We start from the raw sequence: 18,214 nt of genomic DNA, 5'->3' as shown, positions 1-18,214 counted from the left end.
TAATGAGAAATAGATATGGTTTATTACCTGTTGATGATGACATGTGTAGTATTCTCAACTGAACCGGTATGGGAAGTATTTCATGATGGGTGAAGTCTTTTTAATAAGCAAAAATGAGAAATAGTGATTGATTGTTTAAAAAAAATAATAATAACAATTATTGGGAAAAGCATGGAAAAGATATTGAATGATAAAGCGGGGAGATTGATATCTCTGTATTGACTGACATGCATGGCATCCCATTTTGAAAAAGCAATGGAAGTCAATGTAAAGTTATATGTAATCTAGTGTAATAGAAAGAAGATTATGATGATAATAAAATAAAAAAAAAAAAAAAAAAAAAAAAAAAAGAAGAAATCCATGTATCCTGCTAACAAATGTCCTTTTTTGGCTTTAGCTAATCATCTAGATTTCTGGCTTTTGCAGAAAGCCAGAAACAACCCCTAGGAGCTGTATGTCTCAATGGGGACAATTTCAATTCCATTTCATTCAATTCAACCCATGTTGTTGCTTCTGTTTTGTTTGTTTCATTGCCAGCAGATATATATTCTTACTGGAGAGGGAAAGGGAGAGAGAAAGCACACCCAAGAGGGGTATGGTCACAGCACAATCCCTTTTCCTCCATTTCTCCATCCTGTCTGAGTCTGGAGCATGCATGCACATGTGCCCAGCATATTTTTCAGGCCACTGGAGCTGGGATTCAAACTGTAGTCAGCCATGTGTGATGCATTCCTTTAACCATTAGGCTATGGAGCCTACCCTCAGCCAATGTTTACTAAATGCCTATTATGCCTGTATAATTAAATCAATCAGGTTCAGTTTCGAACCTGGACTATGACTAGAATCTACAGAAGATTCAAAGGGAATAATAGGCACATATTAAGGCGAGACACAAATAGAACAAGATAGGACATAAGTTCAAGCCTGAGTTCTTTCCATCCAGATAGTGTGGTCTGAGTTTTCTTTAATATTTTGTCCAGTAAGGTGTTAGTGGGCAAAGGACATGAATGTCAGTGGCTGAGACAGCACCCTTCTCATTTTATCACAGGCAGACTTGAGGGGTGAGAGGAAGTTTTACACAGGAAATAACATCTAACAGCCGGGCTCTCAGATGATGGAGAACCCTGTCCAGTGAAGCCCTTTAATTAAGCAAGATCATTATTTTAAAAAATTTGTTCAGAAAATACAGCCTTAGTCTCTGAAGATAATAAACCTCATTTAATGTCCTGAAATGATTCACTGTCCATAATGACTGAGACACAGAGCTTGAATCCCACAGAAACCATTGCTGGGACACAACTGATTAAAAAACTAACAGAAACACCCATCTAGAGTTAGAATGCTTACCCCTGGGAAGATCCTGAAGGAAAAAACAGTTTCTGTGTTCTAACTGCAAGGCCTGAAGGAAAAAAAACCTATATCAAGTCTAAAATTGGCCATGAGTAGTTGCACTTCCTCTTCTGGGTTATGTGGGCATAAATAATCCAATTAGTTCGGCCTCATATGTGCAGGAGAGCCAGCTGTACACTCTTTGAAGCGGTTCTTTTCAGGTATCTTGAAAAACATCAAAGTATCAGCCCTAACTAAGAGCATCTCAATGATATTTTCTTCTGCACTCTTGCCAGGATAACAGAGGTGCCAATACCATAGGTGGGCACGGTGTAGGTCATGAGGGGGTGGAGGGGGAATATTAGCTTTTCACTATTCTCTAAGCACTGAGGGAGAAACACATACTTTTACCCACATTATAAAATTGTTTTGAAAATGTGTGGCTCAGAGTAACCATACCATGTTGTAAATAAAATCCATATTGCTCTGACTAGCAAAGGGAGCCACGCATGAGTGCCACTTATGAACAGATGCTCACAAAACCTAGCCTGGAGGTGGCAAAACAATGGATGACTCTTATTTCAGGAAATGGTCTTGGCCATTTGTAGCTGAGGGAATGTGATAATGGCAACAGCTTCCCTGTTTTGGAACAGGGTGCAGCGGTAAATCCAGTAGAAAGCAGTAATGATTGGGACCAGCAGGTGGCGAAATGGTTACGTCACTGAACATAGTTCAGTTCAAGTTCCAGACCCAGTGGCTTAAAATTCATGCAGGGTACGTGTGCCTGTATGCCCAAAATGCCAAGGCCATCTCCCCTGGGGGATAATTTCTCGCTTTCTATCTCTCTGTCTTTTCCGTCTTTCTCTGTCTCTCTGACAAGTGCACACACCCTATTATAAAAATCTCTTCTAACTTTTCGTCAGGATAATAATGCTCCAAAGTCACTAGTGTTTCTCTACAAGCCTTGGAATTGAAGATGTCTCAAAGTGTGAGTCAATACCTCTTCTCTGTTCCTTAGAAAGTCTGTCTACTACAAATACGGCTGTCTTCTTGTTTAGATTGACAGACTTGTCCCTAATATTTCTAGGCCTTGAGGCAAGTATACAAATATGGGACCATACAACAAATGTGTAATTATTTAAAAGTTATAAGCCAAGCTAACCAACTGCTAAATAAAAAAAGATTCTATCTTAACAAATTAACCTTCAAAGCAAGCTGGGGACCTGGTTCAAATTGAGAATTTTGGGATTCCTTAGAATTTTGTATCAAAACATTCTACCTATACACTACTAACCCTTTTCTTCCACTCCTGACATGATACCACAGAAAGAGGGATCCTACCTAGCCCACAGGTCTACACTCTAACCATACACCCAGGTAGACACCCTTAGGCAGCCCTCAAGCTCACAGGGCCATGCGATTGCGCTTATGCTTATGTTGCTACCTACTTCTGGAGGAATGGCCTGAGGGAGAAGATTCACACAGCTCTGAAAGCAAGCTTAGGGCACTTAGACTTTGAATCCTAGGGTTCTGCAGATCTAGAGCAGGCGCCACAGGAAGGAAGATGGCAAAGCTTGTCTATCAAGTAAATTACTATGTGGACAGCTTGAGTTTAATGCCACTGGGGAATTCTAAGAGGCTGTGGAGACCTAACTCCAGAGTTACCCCAACCAAGGCCTACTCCTCCTGGTTACTGTGTGAAAACTAATCTCATCACATGTTAATCCTGGCAGTTGTGGCCTAATCTGTGCATGGGAAGAGTGGGTTCTAAAGGCCAAAGAGGCTTTTTTTTCTTGTGTGTGTTTTTTTCTTAAATGTGTTCTATGGAGAGAGAAAGAGAAAGTGACAGGTACCCTCAGCAGGGCATGGTCATGTCACACCCTCTTTCCCCCAGCCCTCAGGCAGTCCCTATTTTGAGCACACAGGAACCAACATGTTCCAGGACAATTTGGAGTTCCAAACCCATGGTCAGCGATGCGACTTGCAATACTGTGGATCAATACACCACCTCCTGAGCCAAAGAGGCTGGTTCGAAACAGCGTGTACACAAGAGACTCAGGTGTTCTCTGTTGGAAATCTGACTAACAGTCAAGAAAACAGTTAAGTACTGAGGGAATAGGAACCAGCATCCCCCAGGAACCATTCTCCTCTTCTATGTAACGAGACTCCCTCCAAGTTTAGCTGGGCCCATGACCATTCGGCTAGAGACTACATTTCCCAGACTTCACTACAGATGTGCCGAGTAACTAAATTCTCACAAATGGGATAGAGGATAAAGGTAGGCATTTGTAACTTCTGGGTCTTTTCCTTAAAGATGAAGTTATACAGTCTATACTTCCTCTTTTCTTCTGCTGCTGGCTTAGAAATGGCAACAATTGGACCAGCTGCCTTAGAGTTATGCAGGACACAAAGGTTCTGAGCAGAAGCTTACTTTAAGCTTATGTGTAAGCATAAGTTTAAGGAACAGAAAAAAAAAAAAAAAAAAAGCTCACGTGGCCAGAACATAGCAAGGTAGAGAGAGAGAGAGTTATTAGGGATATAATTACGTAGGGTGTCAGCAGGGGATCAGGGGTGGGGGGACCTATGGCTCAGTAATATGGACCTTGTAGGTCAAAGTAAAGGATCTAGCTTCAATGTTCTTAGACATTCCCTTACTACTGAGCACAGTGGTTAGGTCTCAGTCACTCCAAATTCCTTGCAGTGCTTAGGACAGAGTTTTACCACTGTAGACACTCTGCAAAGAAACTGGAATAAACTGTAGGTATGCTCAGGAATAAATTTGGGCTCACTAAGTATACCCGGCCACGCAAAATACCTACATAATATTTATTTAGAGAGTTTGGAAATTTTCTGCACAAATAAGCTTGTCTTTGGCAACCAACCAGTTATACTTTCTACAATAAAAGCCTAATTATTTATATTTCCATATACCTACTGATATTTGACCTTGGAGCTCAACTGTGCAAAATAATAAGCACCTGCAATATCCCAAGACCTGAAGTAATGGTTGGCCAAGACTATTTGAGCAAACAATTTGCCAGATCCGATAGAAGCTTTTGTTGGACGATGAATTGCCCAGGAAATGCAAAGGAATGTAGCCCATAAAAAAAGATTACACATACTTGGTAGAAACATTGTTCATGCCCAGATTCTCTAAGGAAAATCATAAAATGGCATTGCTTAGTCTAGACGTTTTCTTCAATGTATATTAATTTATTGCTTATGTTTCCTTTTTTGAGGAGGATGTTTAAATTACAGAATTTTCTTTTTCCTGAGGCATGAGTGGCCTTTGACTCAAGGTTAGATGAACGTATTCTATAAAGGATATCGACGGCTTTGTAATGGCAACAGGAAAAGCCCAAGAAAAGAGAGAACCTTGCTGAAGGATACATCCCGAGAGGGATGGGCGGGCTCTGGTGGGGGTGGAGGGAGGAAGGCAAAGAGTGAAGAAGATGAAGGAGATCTGGAAGTGACTATTATTTCAAGAGATGGCCCTGATAAGCTTATTGTAGAGTGTGCAGCTTGGTCAGTGACCTCTAACTGGACTCGGGTTACATCTGCTGTCACTATTCAGTCGTCACAGGGATGGTCCTATGCTTTTGAAAGACATGTAAAAAATATAGCTTAACTGAAACTGTGTCTGGAGTAGCAGGGTTTCCACCTGTTCTGTGTAACATCCCTAAAGATATTTCAGACAACTCTGCCTTCTGGACTCCTACCACTTGCTATGCCAAGTAGGGAGTGTGGTCCCCAGACCTAACATAATAGCAGTGTGTGCTAAAATGTAGAGATAGGGTGATTGTTGCAGGAGGTGAGGAGGCATTATGAAGAGGGTCAGAAAGGACATGAATGGGCTGGTTTTTATTTTATTAAGATAATTTCTTAGATATTTTGTCATCTTTATATACATTTTTATAGTAGTATACTGATCATGTATTCTTGAATTGTTCTATTTTGAATAGTTTCTTCATTAGGTTTTCTCTTTTCCCCAGAAGAGATACCATCTCTGATTTTTTAAAATCTGTTTTAAAGAGTTTAATTTTATACTGCCGTCAAGACCAAAAATATGCTAATTTTGTGAGGGAAGATGTTTAACTGCTTCAGAAAATCCACATTTTGAAAAATAAACATGTTTCTTTTTCTCCTTGGTCAATTTGGCAGCATAAAGTAACTTATTTGTGGTCGTTATTTGTCTCTACAATTTCCTTTAATAGTAGGTTTCCCAGTCTTTATATTCATGAAGCATTTCCTTATGTCTGGACCAAATCCCTTTTTGCTCTAATTTGAGGCTAGGGACTCTGCAGAGTGGCTCACAATTGTCTATTGAAAAGGCAAGAAAACATTGGCATTTGTTTGGAAAACTCACTTCGGCCTTTTGTTTACTAGGGTAAATAATCCTGATCTTCCTCAGTGGCATTATAATGCCACTGTGAAAACATGCTCCTGTAAGAGATTGGACTCAGTCCAACCATCTTAGGACTAGTTCAAAAAACGCAATGTAGAATGGATCTCCTATTATTCTTTGTATTTGAATTATGCTTTAATTTAATAAGTACTTCTATAAACAAAGTTCGTTTTATTTTAGTAACAAATCTGTGAGATGAATATTACCTTTTTTCCTTTTTCTTTTTCTTTTTTTTTACATTTTTGCCCTAGTGTGTGTGTGCTTACTGGAGAGACAGAGAGAGACAGTGAGAGGAAAAGTGAAAAATCCCCCCCCCCCAGGGGGATGGTCAGCCCTTCTCCTTCATTCTCCTCCTGGAATTTTGGGCACACACACACACACACACACACACACACACACACACGCCCAGCATACTTTCTAAACCACCAGGTCTGGGACTCAAACCACAATCAGCCATGTGACAGTTCAGCACCTCAACCACCATGCCTCCTGCTACCCCCACCTTTTTTTTAAATGCCAGAGACAAATATTAAGAGAGAGGGAAAAAGCATCCCCTGACCCCAACAGCATCTGGTCACACTGCAATCCTTTTTCCTCCAGTTTTCTATCCTAGAGAACCCTCAGGGATCCTGGGCCCCTTCATATGCCAGGCATATTCTTTCTAAGCTACTGGGGTCAGAACTCAAGCCCAGACTCAGCCTCCTCAGCACGGTCCTTAACTGCTGCTCCAGAGGGCCATGCCTCTTTTTTCTTTTTCTTTTCAGGTAAAGTCTCTGAATTTTAGGCCACACTGCCTGTGAGAAAGCAGAGGTCTGAGTCTCACTTTCTGAGACAAGGACCAGGAAGATTTCCGTTATCCAGACATGCAAAGACCTATACTAGGCGTTGCAAAGGAGAAAATTTTATCTTTTCTTTTCTTTCTTTTTTTTTTAATTTTGCAAGAGGGTACCTGTGCTCACCAGAGGTAGAGAAAGAGTAAAAGTGAGAAAGCACCCCACGTGAGGGATGGTCACACCACAATCACTTCTCCATTTCTCTCTCACTACAGCTAAAGTGGGCTCACAATACTCCCGGTTTTATCCCTTGTCTTTCTTTCCTTTGTAAGTATTGAAACTTTCATTTCCAAATTGCCTCACAACAACAGAACTCAAACTCTGACCTGATTTTTTAAAAAGAGATATATTCAGGTGACCTTTTAAAATTCAAGTTATGGGACCAGCAGGTGGCGTGGTGGTTAAGGCGCTGGATGCTCCCACATGACTGACCATGGTTCAAATCCTGGACCTGGTGGCTTGCTTTCTCACCTTCTCTCTTTCTCTCTCTCTGTCTGTGTGTGTTTCTCTGGTCAAAATAAAAATGAACTAATGAATAAATAAAGTTAAATAAATAATTTTTTAAAAATTCAAGTTATGACTTAGTCTGTCTAGTAGAGTTGGGATCACCAGAAAGAAGTAACCCCTATGCAATCTTAGAAAAAAATTATTAGCTATATTCCAGGAAATCTCAATTTAATTTTAAAATTGTAAATTATTTTACTTTAAGCGTTCTGAAATACCTTGTGTGTGTGTGTTTTTTTTAAATTCTCTTTTGTACCAGAGTAAGGGTCAAATCGTTTATAACAAAGAAATTTATTTTGTTTTTAAAAATCTTCATTACATCAAAGGATACAACTCCACAAATTTTTTGGCAATACATTCTTAAGTTTAATAATTCACCTGTCTATAGTGTATTTCTAGTAAAATCTACTTTAAATCTACTTACTCTTTTATATTAGTAAAAATGAAGAAAATTTTGGTTTTAAACTTTATCTAGAGAACATTTAAATACTTGAAGACGTTCAACACTGTCACTTCACTAGACTTGCTAGATCTAAATAGGGAGCATCTGATATGTGTTTTGACAAGATATATGCTAACAGAAATGCCTGTGTTATAATGTATAATCTAGACTCAACACTACATGTGTGTATATGTGTGTATCTGTATTTGTATATATGTGTGTTTTTCTTTTAAAAACAATTGCTAGAGAATTCCTTTCATATGGCACATCTGGAAACCTGCCAAATTCCTTTTTCCAAGTCAAATAATCCCAGTCCCAAAAATTCAAGTGTATAAATGTCAAAATGAACCATCAGGGGGCCAGCAGGTAGTGTGGTGGTTTAGGCGCTGGACTCCTACACGGCCGACCACCATTAGAGTCTGGACCCAGCAGCTTGAAAATCACAATAAATAAATGAATGAATGAATTCATGTAAAAAAAAAAAAAAGAATTATTAACGGGAGAAAGAAACCATACCAGCAAGTTTATGTAGCTATCATCTACAGCAATTCAGAGTCAAGTTTTCCTAGACACAGAGGAACAAATAAATGGGATCTTTGGGTTTTTTGTTTTAGCATTAGAACTCTATGAAATGTAACCAAATGTACGAGCAGATATTTGAATAGCCAATGGATTTGTAGATATGACATAGACTCTGTGGACCAGACAAGTACTGAATTTTGCTACCTACTTGAAATATGCATAGATAGACCTATCTCAGGGGTTCCAGTGGAGCTATTGGTGGGCAATTTACTCAGGTTTCCCATCCAACCAGTGTTTCAAATGTGGCCTGTGAGTGACTTCTCCCAAAGAAGTCTTGAATATACGTAGACATGATTGACAGATGTTCACCATTCAATATAAGTTCCTGTCCTATTATGGGCATCCTGCCTATACTGTACTTTAATTCTTTTATAAATCCTGTAATTATTTTATAAAAAGTTACATTATATTGCATTGCTTTTGTATTAAAAGCATTAATTTACTAACCATAAACTTTAAAAATGTGCCACAATTTTTTATAACCCTGTTACAAAATTGAAAAGTGGCCTGGAGCCTCTCACCTACAAATAAAATTCCATCTCGGTTTCTGAGCCTTTCAGTAAGAACCCACAGGCTCCCATGAGTGGCATTATGCCAGTGTCCTAAAAAAGCTGTATTGGCCTTTATTGGTCTGATGCTTTGATGGGCTTTGATCAGGCCATTGTACCAGAACAGCTAAGATATAAAGCAAGATGTGGCCTTTCAGTAACCTTCCTTTTCTTGTGTGAGAGTAAGACAAGTTAATTGGGCTTGACAGTACAGATGACCCTTTCAAGTCAGGTAAAATGAGACTGTTGGGCTTATCACAGGTAGATAACCATTAATATTGCTTGAACTGTCTATGGGAAGAGAAAGGAGCTTGTTTGTTTTAAATGTTTTTCCAGGAAGGCAACAAAGATTCCCCAGGGCAGAGGCGGGGTTGGGGGGGAAGCCTGACCAGCTCCATCTAAGGAGACAATAGTGCCATTTGAAGGGTCCAAGACACATTGAAAGGTAGAGAACACACCCCCATTGATAAATTACTATTATTGATAACCTCTTCTTTGTCCTTTATTTCACGTAATTGTCAAAGTTCAGACTGCAGGATCTAGAGGATTCACTTTAGATCTGTCTTTAGAAACCTACATGTGAAAAGGGAGCTTTTTTGTATTTAGGGGTGATGGAATGTTTCAGGAAATCTGAACCGATATTGTTTGTTTAAACCGTATTCAGCAATTTGTTTTGCTCACTGTATATTCTGGGGCTATTTTTTCTTCTGTATTTTTGATTCCCTGTATGATTAAAACCAGTGTCCATCAAGGGTTCACTGAGGGAGAAGAGCTCAAACTAGAGACTTGCCCATGAGAAGATTATTCACCCTTCTTATTAGGCAATGTTTCCAGGGTTTTGAATGGCACCATCCTGTCCTCTTCTGTGTATAAAAAATATAATAATTATGTCTATTCCCACAGCGTCAAATGTCCTCTGAGGTATTAAGACTTTGGTGCTTGGGACAGCAGTTAGCATAATGGCTATGTCGCTGGACTCCCAGTAATAGGGAGCATCTGATATGTGTTTTGACAAGATATATGCTAACAGAAATGCCTGTGTTATAATGTATAATCTAGACTCAACACTACATGTGTGTATATGTGTGTATCTGTATTTGTATATATGTGTGTTTTTCTTTTAAAAACAATTGCTAGAGAATTCCTTTCATATGGCACATCTGGAAACCTGCCAAATTCCTTTTTCCAAGTCAAATAATCCCAGTCCCAAAAATTCAAGTGTATAAATGTCAAAATGAACCATCAGGGGGCCAGCAGGTAGTGTGGTGGTTTAGGCGCTGGACTCCTACACGGCCGACCACCATTAGAGTCTGGACCCAGCAGCTTGAAAATCACAATAAATAAATGAATGAATGAATTCATGTAAAAAAAAAAAAAAGAATTATTAACGGGAGAAAGAAACCATACCAGCAAGTTTATGTAGCTATCATCTACAGCAATTCAGAGTCAAGTTTTCCTAGACACAGAGGAACAAATAAATGGGATCTTTGGGTTTTTTGTTTTAGCATTAGAACTCTATGAAATGTAACCAAATGTACGAGCAGATATTTGAATAGCCAATGGATTTGTAGATATGACATAGACTCTGTGGACCAGACAAGTACTGAATTTTGCTACCTACTTGAAATATGCATAGATAGACCTATCTCAGGGGTTCCAGTGGAGCTATTGGTGGGCAATTTACTCAGGTTTCCCATCCAACCAGTGTTTCAAATGTGGCCTGTGAGTGACTTCTCCCAAAGAAGTCTTGAATATACGTAGACATGATTGACAGATGTTCACCATTCAATATAAGTTCCTGTCCTATTATGGGCATCCTGCCTATACTGTACTTTAATTCTTTTATAAATCCTGTAATTATTTTATAAAAAGTTACATTATATTGCATTGCTTTTGTATTAAAAGCATTAATTTACTAACCATAAACTTTAAAAATGTGCCACAATTTTTTATAACCCTGTTACAAAATTGAAAAGTGGCCTGGAGCCTCTCACCTACAAATAAAATTCCATCTCGGTTTCTGAGCCTTTCAGTAAGAACCCACAGGCTCCCATGAGTGGCATTATGCCAGTGTCCTAAAAAAGCTGTATTGGCCTTTATTGGTCTGATGCTTTGATGGGCTTTGATCAGGCCATTGTACCAGAACAGCTAAGATATAAAGCAAGATGTGGCCTTTCAGTAACCTTCCTTTTCTTGTGTGAGAGTAAGACAAGTTAATTGGGCTTGACAGTACAGATGACCCTTTCAAGTCAGGTAAAATGAGACTGTTGGGCTTATCACAGGTAGATAACCATTAATATTGCTTGAACTGTCTATGGGAAGAGAAAGGAGCTTGTTTGTTTTAAATGTTTTTCCAGGAAGGCAACAAAGATTCCCCAGGGCAGAGGCGGGGTTGGGGGGGAAGCCTGACCAGCTCCATCTAAGGAGACAATAGTGCCATTTGAAGGGTCCAAGACACATTGAAAGGTAGAGAACACACCCCCATTGATAAATTACTATTATTGATAACCTCTTCTTTGTCCTTTATTTCACGTAATTGTCAAAGTTCAGACTGCAGGATCTAGAGGATTCACTTTAGATCTGTCTTTAGAAACCTACATGTGAAAAGGGAGCTTTTTTGTATTTAGGGGTGATGGAATGTTTCAGGAAATCTGAACCGATATTGTTTGTTTAAACCGTATTCAGCAATTTGTTTTGCTCACTGTATATTCTGGGGCTATTTTTTCTTCTGTATTTTTGATTCCCTGTATGATTAAAACCAGTGTCCATCAAGGGTTCACTGAGGGAGAAGAGCTCAAACTAGAGACTTGCCCATGAGAAGATTATTCACCCTTCTTATTAGGCAATGTTTCCAGGGTTTTGAATGGCACCATCCTGTCCTCTTCTGTGTATAAAAAATATAATAATTATGTCTATTCCCACAGCGTCAAATGTCCTCTGAGGTATTAAGACTTTGGTGCTTGGGACAGCAGTTAGCATAATGGCTATGTCGCTGGACTCCCAGTAGAGTTGACGGCGGTTCAAATCTCAGATCCAGTGGCTTAAACTCATGTCTGGCGCATATGCGTGCATGCCCAAGATCCAGAGAGGAGAATGGAGGAGAAGGGATAGCGGCGTGGCCACCCTCCTGCGGGGGGTGATGTCTCGCTTTCTGTCTCTCTGTCACTCTCTGTCTTTCTGGTGAGCGTGCGCACCCTATAGCAAAAACCTCTAAAAAATTAAAAAAAAAAAAAGACTTTGGTACTCACTATTCTATTTTCAGCAGTGTTGGTCCTGTTTGAATTCCAACAGTTTAGAATAATTTTAAAAGAAAGAAAAGGTGGGGCCAGGAGTATTGGTAATGCAACTGGACCCACGTGAGAAAGGTCCTAGGTTCACACCCCAGAACCTCTCTGAGCATACTGGGCACACATGCATGCTTATAGTTGGGTCTGGTCAAGACTAGAGGTGGATCAAAGTGTGAGAAATGTTAAAGGCACTTGTCTCTGTCTCTCTATTTTTTTTTTTTTTTTTTTTTTTTTTTGCTAATGGAAGAAATAAATACATAAGCTTTAAAAATCAAAATAAAACAGAAAGGGAGGGTGGTGAGTTGAGGCAGGAAGATAAAGGAACTAGTAGAGATTCTTAGGCCGCTCGCAGTGGGTCTCTGCTCCCTATGAACACAGTCTGGATCTAGGGATTGACTTCATATGTCTTATATTAATAAAAAGATATTTACAAATAACTCCAAGATTTACCAGGAAAATAAATAACTCAGAGTTTTCTTGCCCAGTACTAATGGAACTTCATCAGTGCAGTGTTGTCAGAGATTTAGAAAAGGAGGTTCGTCACTTATCATTCTAGGATTTGTCGATTGGCAGCATTTATTTTGGACAACAACTTGACAATACATACCAAATGCCAGATAATATGATAATCCTATTTTTAGAAATATATCTTTAGGAAATAATTCAAAAGGAGAAAAATGATATTATTGGAAAATATCTCTAAATAAAAAGTTATGTTAAGAGCAGCATTTATTATACTATCCCAAACTGAAATCTAAATTTCCAACAATAGAGGGCAAACTGAATAATGAAATATCAAAGCCGTGGAATATCAGGCAATCATGAAAATAGTAAGTGTAATGAGTGGACATAAAAATATTTATGAAGGGACCAGCAGTTAGCGTAATGGCTATGTCGCTGGACTCCCATGTAGTCGACTGCGGTTCGAGTCCTGGACCCGGTGGCTTAAACTCATGCCGGGCGTGTGTGTGTTCATGCCCAAAATCCCGAGAGGAGAATGGAGGAGAAGGGATTACAGCGTGGCCATCCCCCCAGGAGGTGATTTCTCACTTTCTGTCTCTCTGTCTTTCTCTTTCTGGTGAGCACACATGCCCTATAGCAAAAACCTCTCCAAAAAAAAAAAATTATGAAACAACGTGAAACATAATGTAAAAGTCTGTATATAGTGAGTTGTTGGGAAAGTCATGACACATTTTTGCTTAGAACAATATGTCATGACTTTCCTGACAACCTAATACGAGACTATAATCACAAAATAATTTTTACATTTGTTGAAAGAGTCTGCAAATACATGGAAATAAGCCCTGTAGGTCTTTTACTGTCTTTTAGAATTTCTTTTTATAGAACTTCAAAGCTGATTTAATCATAAATAATTTACAATAAAATAAGCTCATGTTTAATGAATGAGTGATTGTTGCCAACAAACATTTCATACTATTGAAGTAAGAGATTCATTTAGGCACCAAACTTATTTCATAGAAATTTTTTCATCATATAAAGTGTTAAGTGTGGTGTACCTGATATGCTTGAAAAAATTAGGATATCAGATTTAACATTTTTCCTTCTTGGCATCATCAAAGAAAAATATTTTTTAATAATTTTTTAAATAAAATAAAATGATTACCATAAGCAGTTTCAGAAAAATGTAAAAGTGTGTTATGTAGTTAAATGGAATCAGTTTACACTCATTTTGAAGATTAGCTCGAGTTTTAAAAATTGTTCCAAATTTAATAAACTAATAGACATACTTGAGTAGGGCATAATCTTATTAGCAGAGCAAAAATTAGTTTCCTAATGTTCTGTATGTGACTAATGTGTTTGGATGAAAACATATGTTTACGTCTTTGTTGTTTTTTGGAAGTATGTCCCTTCTATTGTAGACTCCTTCGAGGACAAATCATTTCCTTTTGCATCATTGGTACCTCCTCATATCTCCAGCACATTCCATATAATTGATGTTCAATAAATATTTGCCAAAATAAGTAACAAATAAGCCAGTCCAAATTTTAAACAAACTTTTTCATCTCTTTTTATTTGTATTTTTTCTTTCTTTTTTTTTTTAATTTATTTAATTTTGCCAGAGGCATGTGTACTCATAGGGGGTAGGGGGATGGAACACACTCCATGAAAAACAGTCATGCCTGAATCCCTTCTCCTCTCCCTCTCCCTCCTGTCAGAATATTGGGTGTACATGCACTCAGTGTGTTTTTCCAGCCATCAAGTTCAGGACTTGAACTGCACAGGCAACCGTGTGGGATTCAGTCGCCTTAATTATCATGCCACCAGTTGGCCCTTCCCACATTTAATTTTTATGTACTATGTTATATTAGAGCATGCTTAATGAAATACCTCCAACTTTGCTAGAAAGCCGAAAAGAATTCAACACTTAACAGAGTATGCAGAGCCAGGGAGGGCTTCAACACTCACATTTTATAGACTTCTAGAATGATTTAATTTTTTATTTAAAAAAACATATTGTTCTTATTATTTCCTAAAATATGATAAAATAAAAGGCTGAAATGTTTTGTTTTCGCATAAACATTCACATGTTAGGAATGTGTCGTTCCTGCATGAGTGGGGACAAAAGGAATTTCCGAAGGTAATAAGGTGCTGAAGCACAGACACTGTCCAGTATAAATCTTAAGATTCACACATCAGAACTTTAAAAAGTCCAGTTGGTCTAGAACTTTCCAATTCCTTGCTGAAGCAATTTTTAAAAAGCATGTTTACTTCCTCTTTGAAAATAATAGATTGTTTTTACCAGACAATAGGGATGGGGATAGAGGAATCATGGTGTTTGTACTTTTTTATTATTTTTAAAACTTATTTATTTATTTAATGAATGCAAGAGAGATAGAAACAGCACCCTCTATAGAGTCTTTTAAAAAAATAAATAAATAAATAAATAAAAGAGAGAGAGATTCTTGCTGTAGGGCATGTGCACTCGCTGAAGAGACAGAGAGACACAAAGCGAGGACCCGACCTCCCCCCCCAAGTGGGGATGGCCATGCCACAATTCTTCTTCTCTTGGGATTTCTGGGCATGCCAGTGTGAGTTTTTTTGGATATTTTGTTTTGTGAGAGAGAAATTTTTGCTATAGGGCATGTGTACTCACCAGAGAAAAAGAGACAGAGAGAGACAGACAGAAAGGAATCACCCCCGTCCAGGGGGAATAGCCACACTGCAATCCCCTCTCCTCCATTCTCCTCTTGGGATATGGGCGCACATTCACGCATGTCCAGCGTGAGTTTCAAGTCCTTGGGTCTGGAACTCAAACTGTGTTTGACTATGTGGGAGTCCAGCAACATAACCATTATACGATTTGCTTGTCCTTGCCCACATGAGTTTCAAGTCACCCAGTCCATGACTCAATCGGCGGTCAACTATGTGGGAGTCCAGCTACATAGCCATTATACCATCTGCTGGTCCCAACTTTTCTGTAAATCTAAAACTAACCTAAAATAACAAATACAATTTTAAGAAACACATGAAGTAGGGATAAGAGGTGAATAATTTGCTATTCCAAGGTTAAGAATTCAAGATTTCTTCAAGCATGAATGTTCTGTTTGAGAAATATGCACTAGTCTTTGCAGATTAGTATTACACTAAAAAATACTATTGTATGATACACCCTTGCAATAAATTTTAATAAAACAAACAAACAAAAAAGAGCTACATCTGAAGATTGTAAGAGACCTTGGAAACATTCTCATCCAATGAGATTGTTCGAATGAACTAAGAAGGAGCTGATAGGAAGAACCAAAAGTCAAACCCAAGCTCTCTGACTCCATGCCCTCAAACTATGAAGACCTCCTACAGCAAAATGTTAATTGAACACAAATTATATATTTCTAAGAGATCTACCACTGTACTCACAATCTGCCCCTGCTTTTGATTGGTTACTTCTTAAAGAAGGGTCCATCTCAGCCAGAGATTAGTTATAATTACCCAACATTTCCCAATGACAAAATTTTAAAGTGATCCTGATATCAGCATAACTGAACAGAGTACTTTAAAAACCACTTGTATTTCTTGATTTTATTTATTTATTTATTTCACTTTAAAGCTGCTCTATAGCCTAGCATGTCAGAGCAGGTATATCCCAACTTTTACTGACTCAAAGTCTGAGCAAGTTTTCAGCCTAGATGTTGTAATACCCCACAGAAAGAAAGCATTGAGACCATACCTTTCAGCCACATGTGCCCCACCTCAGTGACCCCAAAATGATATCAGATGCTAACTTCTGGGAGAGAATCTCCTTTTTTACTTTCCCATCACTTCATGGAGTAACTGAGGCTCTCTGATGATGCAGCTAAAATATCTTCATCAACCTACCTTGTAGGTGAGCTTACTAAATTTTATAACACCTCAACTGAAGAGTTGAAAAATATATTCTAGGGACAAGTCAGGTTTCTTAACTCTCAATCCAACACTCTGGACATAACGTTATAGTAATTTTAAATTGTCGGAATCAATTTTTATTATTTAATCTAACATTTCGGACAAATTAAAAATAAATCCAGGACCAGCCCAAAAAGATTACAGTAAAGCACTTTGCATTGGGTGCCAAATCCCCACATGATCAAACATGGTTTGAGTCTCAGCCCTGGTGACTTGAAAAAACACTAGTTACCTATGCACGCATGCCCCAAATCCTGACAGAATGGAGAAAGGGAAGAGAGGGCAGGCTGCATGGGCATGCCCCATTGAGGGGTTCTCTCTCTTCCTCTCTCTGTCTCTGTTGACGGCAAGTACAAGTGTGTTCTGACAATAAAAAAAAAAAAAGTGACATAAATTTAGCCTTTGTTAGGTGTCAGGAAAATGTGCACAATATCAAACATGGGATCCAAAGATTCCGTCTGGATATGCTCACCACGGACAAATCTGATATATTAAAACCATCTCACTATCCAGAAGATAGTTACTCACCCTTATTCTCTAGATCAGTTTAGCCCATCAAAAGGGAATAACAGTGTTTCTAGATGCTATTATAGGGCCAACTCTATGGTGCAGAGTCAATGTGTTGGTCAGGAGAAGCTGGATCCCACAAGGCAATTACTATATGAATTCCCAGCCTATCTGCCTGAAACACTCCAGACACATGCACTGTGCCCAAGATCTGATGGGTGAAAGGACTGGAGGAAGGGGTTTGCAACATGGCCAGACCCTTGGAAGTACTACTCTTTTTCTCACTTCTCATGTGCACAAGCATGTACTCTATCATAAATAATGCAAAAATGTTGTTTGAATATGATGCCAATATAAAATAATGTAGTAGATACTTTTACTAGGAAAAAAAAGTACAACTCAATTTAACATGTTTCCACAAGTTCATACCCTGAAGAACAAGTAGATATTTTGAGTTGACTGATTCACCACAACTCTTCTAACATAGAAGCAATAGTCTTATCAACAGGATTCACTCATAGATCAAGGGCCAGTCACTTCAAGTCCATCCTGAATAAGTGTCCTATAGCTGAACGTCTTAAAGACAGGCAGTCAAGATGGCCTGGAATAAGCTAGGTCAAAGAGTTACCTATTGTGCTGCTGCCTATCTTTTCTATTTGATGGCACGACTACCCAATATTAGCTAGATCTATAGTTTAATAGTCCAAAAGAGAATATCAAGCTTCTCCTAGATAGAAGGAAAATAAAATTCTCCTACATTAGGTGATGAAAAGTTACACTGGAAAAAAGAGTTCATCAGAAGACATTTTCTTTCAAAAGTATCACATTTTATTTCTTGTCATCTACTCCAGCCATTCAAATAATAATTAACATCAGCTCTCTACACAAAGAGAAATTATTGGTCGAGAAGAGCAATGTGAAAGCAAATGTACAATTTCCTTCCGATGTATATTTTGTATTTTTCAATTTGGAGAAGTTAGCATCACACACAGAAAGGATGAGACCTGAGCATGTAGGTAGACACAGTGGTCCACATTCTAGACCAGTGTTATCCGTTAGAACTCTGGGTACTGAGGGAAATGTATCAAACCTGTGTCATCCAATCCAGTAGCCACTAGCCAGATGTGGCTATTGGACTGGACACTTGAAATGTGGCTGGTGTATCTGAAGAGCTAGATTTTAATTGTATTTCGTTGACACTTAAGTAATATATGTGGCTAGTGGGTATTTCATTGGACAGTGCAGTTCTAGACAATGTAGTATATCCTCTCAGGAAGAAGGGGGAATATGGCATAGGGACCAGGGTAAAAGCTAGTTTAGGTTCAAAACAGCAAATGTAAAGAGTATGAAGAGTATGGGGCTTTGTGCCAGTCATT

This window comes from Tupaia chinensis, unplaced genomic scaffold, assembly GCF_000334495.1.
Source record: "Tupaia chinensis unplaced genomic scaffold, TupChi_1.0 Scaffold000527_1, whole genome shotgun sequence".
Taxonomy (NCBI): domain Eukaryota; kingdom Metazoa; phylum Chordata; class Mammalia; order Scandentia; family Tupaiidae; genus Tupaia; species Tupaia belangeri.
This window is presented reverse-complemented; position numbering follows the sequence as displayed.